This window comes from Episyrphus balteatus, chromosome 1 (assembly GCF_945859705.1).
Source record: "Episyrphus balteatus chromosome 1, idEpiBalt1.1, whole genome shotgun sequence".
NCBI lineage: Eukaryota > Metazoa > Arthropoda > Insecta > Diptera > Syrphidae > Episyrphus > Episyrphus balteatus.
The window spans coordinates 67,334,198-67,344,167 of NC_079134.1; positions in this window are offsets into that span (position 1 = coordinate 67,334,198).

Genomic DNA, 9,970 nt, shown 5'->3' on the forward strand with positions numbered 1-9,970 from the left:
TTATAATAATAATAATAATAATAATAATAATAATAATAATAATAATAATAATAATAATAAATAATAATAATAATAATAATAATAATAATAATAATAATAATATATAATAATAATAATATTAAATTATTAATATTATATATTATTTAATATTATTATTAATTATTATAATTATTAATATATTAATAATAATATTATTATTATTATTATTATTATTATTATTATTATTATTATTATTATTATAATAATAATAATAATAATAATAATAATAATAATAATAATAATAATAATAATAATAATAATAATAATAATAATAATAATAATAATAATAATAATAATAATAATAATAATAATAATAATAATAATAATAATAATAATAATAATAATAATAATAATAATAATAATAATAATAATAATAATAATAATAATATAATAATAATATTATTATTCCAAAACCTCGAACCGAAAGTGGCTATAGAAATAAGGGACCTGGACGAGCTGACAACCGCTGAGGAAGTCGAGGAAGCTGTCAAAAAGAAACTCCTCGATATTACAACAGATATCCAGGTAGCGATCACAGGCAAAAACAGAAGTTCGCTGAAGATGGCCATTGTTCAAATTAGCGCAAGAGCAGCCAACGATATGCTGAAATCCCCCAAAATAAAAATTGGATGGGTCCAATGTCGAATCCGCAGACGAGTTGAAGTTAAAAGGTGCTTCAAATGCTTTGGATATGGGCATACACAATCGTCTTGTACCAGTATGGACAGAAAGGGCCAAGGACTCTGTATCAACTGTGGAGAGAAAGGACACAAAATGAAGGATTGCAAAAACTCTTCAAAATGTTGCCTCTGTGCCGACCTTGAAAACACACCATCCTTGAACCACGTGCCAGGCACAGGAAACTGCCAAGTGTTTAGGAAAGCACTTGAACAGGCGAAAAAGGCGTCCTCAAAATGACCAAAATCCTTCAAGCGAATGTCCACAGGAGTCTAACCGCAGATAGCCTCCTGACAAAACTTGTTATGGAATTGCGAGCTGACATTGTCATCGTAAGCGAGCAATACTGTGATAAGGATGGACCAAACTGGATCCCGGATCTGCTCAGAACTGCTGCTGTTTGGATCCCTGACACAAGGAAATTCCTCATTGAGAGAAAAGGGGCAGAAAGAGGCTTCGCATGGGTTAAAAGTGGAAGGCTGACAGTAGTTAGCATATACCTCACTCCTAATGAAAGAATCGAAGAGTTCCGTCAAAAACTGGAAGATCTAGAAGATTTTCTAAATCAAACCGAGGGAGACATTCTAGTGGCTGGAGACTTCAACGCCAGAGGTCAGGAGTGGGGTATGCCAACTACAGACTCTCGAGGAAGGCAAATACTCGAGATGGCCGCAAGACGTGGGCTATACGTAGCTAACGTAGGAAATACCCCCACCTTCAGGAGACCAGGACACAGAGGCACTATTCCAGATGTAACCTTTGCGACGGGCACCGCATTCGCAAAAATTAAGAACTGGAGAGTAATCGAGGACTATACAGGTAGTGACCACCAGTATATCGTTTTCGACCTGGAGGAAAACCAACGAGCCCTAAACCTACGTCACCAACCACGGGCTCCAAGGTGGAACTTAAACAGGCTTAACGCGGATGTTTTAAAGGGAGTGATCGAGGAAGGGGCAGATGCTGTGCTGCGAGTAGAAGGACCTGCTGAAACCAAGGCTGAAGCCACGATGCAACTTATTCGGCTCGCCTGCGATTCCTCAATGCCCCGGACAAGAGGTGCCAACAGAAACAGAGATCCAGTGTACTGGTGGACAGAGGAGATAGCTGCGTTACGCCGAAGATGTTTACAACTTCGACGAATAGTTACCAGGGGGAGAAGGAGAAGAAACGCTGAACCTATGGAGGACGCCATAGCGGAGTTCAGAACCAAGAGATCCGAGCTCAAGAGGGCCATCAATTCGAGCAAGAGAGAGAAATGGGAGGATCTCCGCCGTGATGTCAATAGCGACCCCTATGGACTAGGCTACAAGATCGTCACGCGTAAACTAGGAGCTCAGATGGCACCCCCAGTCCTAAGCGAAGAAAAAATGGAGCACATTGTCGAAACTCTATTCCCAACTCATCCTATCAGGACAACTGACAACACACCGGTCCAAAGACAGGATATCCCTCTCTTCAGTGAGGAGGAGTTGAGCATAGCTGTGCAGTCCCTGCAAAACCGAAGAGCTCCGGGCCCCGATGGAATCCCCACAGAAGTCCTGAAAGCGAACGCCAAAGCATGTCCCCAATTACTGTTGAACATGTTTAACAGCTTCCTAATAGAAGGCGTCTTCCCTAAGAGCTGGAAGAAACAACGACTCGTGCTCATCAGCAAAGGCAAAGGAGACCCGGATTCCCCATCGGCATACAGACCTCTGTGCATGCTAGACACTGCGGGGAAACTCCTGGAAAAGCTTTTGAAACCGCGGCTCTCAGCAGCAGTACAAGCGTCGGGCGATCTATCAGAGAGACAGTACGGTTTCCGGAGAGGCCGCTCTACTATCGGAGCAATACAAGAAGTAGTGCACGCAGTCCAAATTGCCCAACAAAGAAACCACTACTCGAAGGAGATCGTCTTGCTGGCAACGCTGGATGTTCGAAACGCCTTTAACTCGGCCAGGTGGAGTGATATTTTACATGCGCTCGAATGGAGATTCCACGTTCCTGCCTATCTGCTACGGATGGTGAAGAACTATCTCAGGGATCGAGAGCTGATCTACGAGACCGCAGAAGGCCAGCGAAGGAAGGAAGTCACATCTGGGGCAGCGCAGGGGTCAATCTTAGGACCAGACCTGTGGAACATCTCCTATGATGATATCCTTCGCATGGAGATGCCTGACGATGCCTTCCTGGTTGGCTATGCTGACGACATCGCCGCGGTGATTACGGCACGAAACACCGATAGCGCGCAAAGAAAGCTGAACCAGGTCATGCGACGGACAAATTCATGGATGGAAGAGCATGGACTCAGCCTAGCCACGGAAAAAACAGAGATAGTTCTTCTGACGAGGAAGAGGATTCCTACACAAATCGACTTCCAAATCGGTCCCGAAGTGATAAGAAGCAGCGCGACAGTGAAGTACTTGGGATTGAGGCTCGACACAAAGCTAACCTACTGGCAACAAATAAAGGCAGCATCGGAAAGAGCATCAAAAACTACCACATCACTGAGCAGACTGATGGCGAACGTTGGGGGACCAACGGCCAGTAAGCGGAAGCTACTGATGGCGACAACGCATTCCATCCTTCTGTATGGCAGCGAAATATGGGCGGACGCACTTAAGCAAGAGAAGTACCGAAAGCAGATGGCAGCAGTACAAAGATGCGGAGCTCTACGCGTGGCAAGCTCTTATCGAACGGTGTCGGAACCAGCTGTCCTTGTAATCGCTGGAGTGACCCCTATCGATCTCCTAGCGACAGAAAGGAAGTATGTCTACGACAAAAAGGCGGAAATGGGGTTGGAAGCGGCAGCAGAAGAGGCTAAGCAGCTGACCATACAGAAGTGGCAAGAACGTTGGTGCGCAGAAAGCAGAGGACGATGGACGGCGAGGCTGATTAGAAATGTGGCTGAGTGGAAAGACCGGAAACACGGTGAAGTTAATTATTACGTCACCCAATTACTCACCGGACACGGTTACTTCAACGCATTTCTCCACAAGATCGGCAAAACGAGTAGTCCAGCATGCCAGTACGGGGACTCCCAAGAAGACGATGCACAACATACCTTCTTCGTCTGCAGCAGATGGGCAGCACAAAGAGAAGAACTGGAGACAAACATTGGCACCATCACTCCAGAGAACATAGTCGAGAAGATGCTTACTAGCCAACACAACTGGAACGCGATCAGTGCATACACAAATCAGCTCCTCAGAAATAAGAAAAGAGAAGAAGAACAGTTCCGCGTTCCTAACCTTTCCTAACCTATTAACCAACTAACCTAACCAAATTTAACCAAACCACTTTCAACTAACGTAACCTAACTTCACCTAATCAAAGACTAATATTAAACTAACGAAACCCAACTAATTCCACCTAATCCTTACTTAACCTCCCTAACGTAACCTCCCTAACCTTACCCCTCCTAACCTAGGAACGAAGAAAGCAGAGGAAGAAAAGATCTCGCCACAAGACGTGAGCCCAGAATGGGCCGTACAACAGCACCCCCTCTTGAAGAAGTGCAATCCCGTGGTCCCGAGGGGGGGTTCTTCGTGACACTTTTGGAGGTTTAGTCGGTATGCCATTATAAGGTTTTAACATTTTTTCCTTGGTGGTGAGTCCGACACACGGGGAGGTATGGATACCTCCTTATGGTGCGTAACGCATTCCTCCACAAGTAAAGTAAAAAAAAAAAAAAAAAAAATTATTATTATTATTATTATTATTATTATTATTATTATTATTATTATTATTATTATTATTATTATTATTATTATTATTATTATTATTATTATTATTATTATTATTATTATTATTATTATTATTATTATTATTATTATTATTATTATTATTATTATTATTATTATTATTATTATTATTATTATTATTATTATTATTATTATTATTATTATTATTATTATTATTATTATTATTATTATTATTATTATTATTATTATTATTATTATTATTATTATTATTATTATTATTATTATTATTATTATTATTATTATTATTATTATTATTATTATTATTATTATTATTATTATTATTATTATTATTATTATTATTATTATTATTATTATTATTATTATTATTATTATTATTATTATTATTATTATTATTATTATTATTATTATTATTATTATTATTATTATTATTATTATTATTATTATTATTATTATTATTATTATTATTATTATTATTATTATTATTATTATTATTATTATTATTATTATTATTATTATTATTATTATTATTATTATTATTATTATTATTATTATTATTATTATTATTATTATTATTATTATTATTATTATTATTATTATTATTATTATTATTATTATTATTATTATTATTATTATTATTATTATTATTATTATTATTATTATTATTATTATTATTATTATTATTATTATTATTATTATTATTATTATTATTATTATTATTATTATTATTATTATTATTATTATTATTATTATTATTATTATTATTATTATTATTATTATTATTATTATTATTATTATTATTATTATTATTATTATTATTATTATTATTATTATTATTATTATTATTATTATTATTATTATTATTATTATTATTATTATTATTATTATTATTATTATTATTATTATTATTATTATTATTATTATTATTATTATTATTATTATTATTATTATTATTATTATTATTATTATTATTATTATTATTATTATTATTATTATTATTATTATTATTATTATTATTATTATTATTATTATTATTATTATTATTATTATTATTATTATTATTATTATTATTATTATTATTATTATTATTATTATTATTATTATTATTATTATTATTATTATTATTATTATTATTATTATTATTATTATTATTATTATTATTATTATTATTATTATTATTATTATTATTATTATTATTATTATTATTATTATTATTATTATTATTATTATTATTATTATATTATTATTATTATTATTATTATTATTATTATTATTATTATTATTATTATTATTATTATTATTATTATTATTATTATTATTATTATTATTATTATTATTATTATTATTATTATTATTATTATTATTATTATTATTATTATTATTATTATTATTATTATTATTATTATTATTATTATTATTATTATTATTATTATTATTATTATTATTATTATTATTATTATTATTATTATTATTATTATTATTATTATTATTATTATTATTATTATTATTATTATTATTATTATTATTATTATTATTATTATTATTATTATTATTATTATTATTATTATTATTATTATTATTATTATTATTATTATTATTATTATTATTATTATTATTATTATTATTATTATTATTATTATTATTATTATTATTATTATTATTATTATTATTATTATTATTATTATTATTATTATTATTATTATTATTATTATTATTATTATTATTATTATTATTATTATTATTATTATTATTATTATTATTATTATTATTATTAGACAAGCAAACACACTGACCGACGACGTCATCCCCGGTGAAGAGACCTACGCCCAAGCAGCCCTCAGAGGAAAGGTCACAGACGCTGCCAAGGGAACTGTACCTGCTAATACGAAAAAGAATATAGCAACCCTCCAAGGAAAGGACTCAGAAGCTGCCAAGGAAACGTTACCTGATAAGACGAACAAGAATAAAGGTAACCCAACTACCAAAGCAAGTGGAAAACAGAAGAAGAGAAAAAAGAAAAAGCCTAGACGGAAACAAAACCCGGGAGCTATTCTTATCAAGCCGATGGGAGAGGAAACCTACTCCGGCATCTTGAGAGAAATTCGGAATAAGGCCAATCCCAACGCGACAGAAACAGTTGTCAAAAAGATTCGCGAAACCAAAAAGGGAGAGGTCTTGGTAGAGCTCGGGGCGAAAACAAAAAACAAGACAGCCTTTGGAAACTGCCTAAAGGAAATTCTGGGAGAAAAAGCCGTTGTCAAAAACCTCCAACATATGATTTCACTCGAGATTAAGGACCTTGACGAACTAACCACGGTAGAAGAGGTCCAGGAAGCAATTCGCAAAAAATGTACAGACTCCATAACAGAGCTGGAAATAGGGATCACTAGTAAAAACAACAGATCTCTGAAGATGGCCATTATCAGGGTGAATGCTCAAGCCGCCGAAGAAATGCTGAAGGCCAGCACAGTTAAAATTGGCTGGACACACTGCCGAATCAGACAGAGAACCGAAGTCCCACGCTGCTTCAAATGTTTCGGATATGGACACAAACAGTCGTCCTGTCCAAATCCGGACAGAAAGGGGCAAGGACTATGCATCCAATGCGGGGAAAAGGGTCATAAAAAGAAGGACTGCAGAAACCAGCCTAAGTGCTGCCTCTGTGTGGAATTGGAAACAACATCATCCATAAACCATGTACCTGGCACCGGAAGCTGTCAAGTGTTCAGAAAAGCACTTGAAGAGGCGAAAAAGGCCTCCTCAAAATGACCTTGATCCTCCAGGCGAATGTCCACAGAAGTCTAACAGCAGACAGCCTTCTGACAAAACTTATCTCGGAACTTCGAGCTGACATTGTTATCGTAAGCGAACAATACCGCGATAAGGACGGACAAAATTGGTTTTCAGACCTGCTAAATACTGCTGCCATTTGGATCACAGACACAACAAAATTCCAAATTGATAGAAAAGGGGCAGAAAGAGGCTTTGTCTGGGTCAAAACTGGAAAACTTACAATAGTAAGCATATATTTTAGCACAAACAGACAGGATCGAAGAATTTCGCAAAAAACTGGAGGATTTGGAGGATTTTCTGAATGAGACTAGTGGAGATGTTCTAGTCGCAGGAGATTTCAACGCCAGAGGTCAAGAGTGGGGAATGCCAACTACAGACTCTCGAGGAAGGCAAATACTCGAGATGGCCGCGAGACGTGGACTATACGTAGCTAACGTAGGAAACACCCCCACCTTCAGGAGACCAGGAGACAGAAGCACTATTCCAGATGTTACCTTTGCGACGGGCACCGCATTCGCAAAAATTAAGAACTGGAGAGTAATCGAGGACTACACAGGTAGTGACCACCAGTATATCGTTTTCGACCTGGAGGAAAACCAACGAGCCCTAAACCTACGTCACCAACCACGGACTCCAAGGTGGAACTTAAACAGGCTTAACGCGGATGTTTTAAAGGGAGTGATCGAGGAAGGGGCAGATGCTGTGCTGCGAGTAGAAGGACCTGCTGAAACCAAGGCTGAAGCCACGATGCAACTAATTCGGCTCGCCTGCGACTCCTCAATGCCCCGGACAAGAGGTGCCAACAGAAACAGAGATCCAGTGTACTGGTGGACAGAGGAGATAGCTGCGTTACGCCGAAGGTGTTTACAACTTCGACGAATAGTTACCAGGGGGAGAAGGAGAAGAAACGCTGAACCTATGGAGGACGCCATAGCAGAGTTCAGAACCAAGAGATCCGAGCTCAAGAGGGCCATCAATTCGAGCAAGAGAGAGAAATGGGAGGATGGAAGAAACAACGGCTGGTGCTCATCAGCAAAGGCAAAGGAGACCCAGATTCCCCATCGGCATACAGACCTCTGTGCATGCTAGACACCGCGGGAAAACTCTTGGAAAAGCTTTTGAAACCGCGGCTTTCAGCTGCAGTACAAGCGTCGGGCGATCTATCAGAGAGACAGTACGGTTTCCGGAGAGGCCGCTCTACTATCGGAGCAATACAAGAAGTAGTGCACGCCACCCAAATTGCCCAACAAAGAAATCACTACTCGAAGGAGATCGTCTTGCTGGCAACGCTGGATGTACGAAATGCCTTCAACTCGGCCAGGTGGAGTGATATCCTACATGCGCAGGAATTGAGATTCCACGTCCCTGCATATCTTCTACGGATGACGAAGGACTATCTCAGAGATCGCGAGCTGATCTACGAGACCGCAGAAGGTCCGCGAAGGAAGGAAGTCACATCTGGTGCAGCGCAAGGATCAATCTTAGGACCAGACCTGTGGAACATCTCCTATGATGATATCCTACGCATGGAGATGCCTGACGATGCCTTCCTGGTTGGCTATGCTGACGACATCGCCGCGGTGATTACGGCACGAGACACCGATAGCGCGCAAAGAAAGCTAAACCAGGTCATGCGACGAACAAATTCATGGATGGAAGAGCATGGACTCAGCCTAGCCACGGAAAAAACAGAGATAGTTCTTCTGACGAGGAAGAGGATTCCTACACAAATCGACTTCCAAATCGGGGCCGAAGTGATAAGAAGCAGCGCGACAGTGAAGTACTTGGGATTGAGGCTCGACACAAAGCTAACCTACTGGCAACAAATAAAGGCAGCATCGGAAAGAGCATCAAAAACTACCACATCACTGAGCAGACTGATGGCGAACGTTGGGGGACCAACGGCCAGTAAGCGGAAGCTACTGATGGCGACAACGCATTCCATCCTTCTGTATGGCAGCGAAATATGGGCGGACGCACTTAAGCAAGAGAAGTACCGAAAGCAGATGGCAGCAGTACAAAGATGTGGAGCTCTACGCGTGGCAAGCTCTTATCGAACGGTGTCGGAACCAGCTGTCCTTGTAATCGCTGGAGTGACCTCTATCGATCTCCTAGCGACAGAAAGGAAGTATGTCTACGACAAAAAGGCGGAAATGGGGTTGGAAGCGGCAGCAGAAGAGGCTAAGCAGCTGACCATACAGAAGTGGCAAGAACGTTGGTGCGCAGAAAGCAGAGGACGATGGACGGCGAGGCTGATTAGAAATGTGGCTGAGTGGAAAGACCGGAAACACGGTGAAGTTAATTATTACGTCACCCAATTACTCACCGGACACGGTTACTTCAACGCATTTCTCCACAAGATCGGCAAAACGAGTAGTCCAGCATGCCAGTACGGGGACTCCCAAGAAGACGATGCACAACATACCTTCTTCGTCTGCAGCAGATGGGCAGCACAAAGAGAAGAACTGGAGACAAACATTGGCACCATCACTCCAGAGAACATAGTCGAGAAGATGCTCACTAGTCAACACAACTGGAACGCGATCAGTGCATACACAAATCAGCTCCTCAGAAATAAGAAAAGAGAAGAAGAACAGTTCCGCGTTCCTAACCTTTCCTAACCTATTAACCAACTAACCTTACCAAATTTAACCAAACCACTTTCAACTAACGTAACCTAACTTCACCTAATCAAAGACTAATATTAAACTAACGAAACCCAACTAATTCCACCTAATCCTTACTTAACCTCCCTA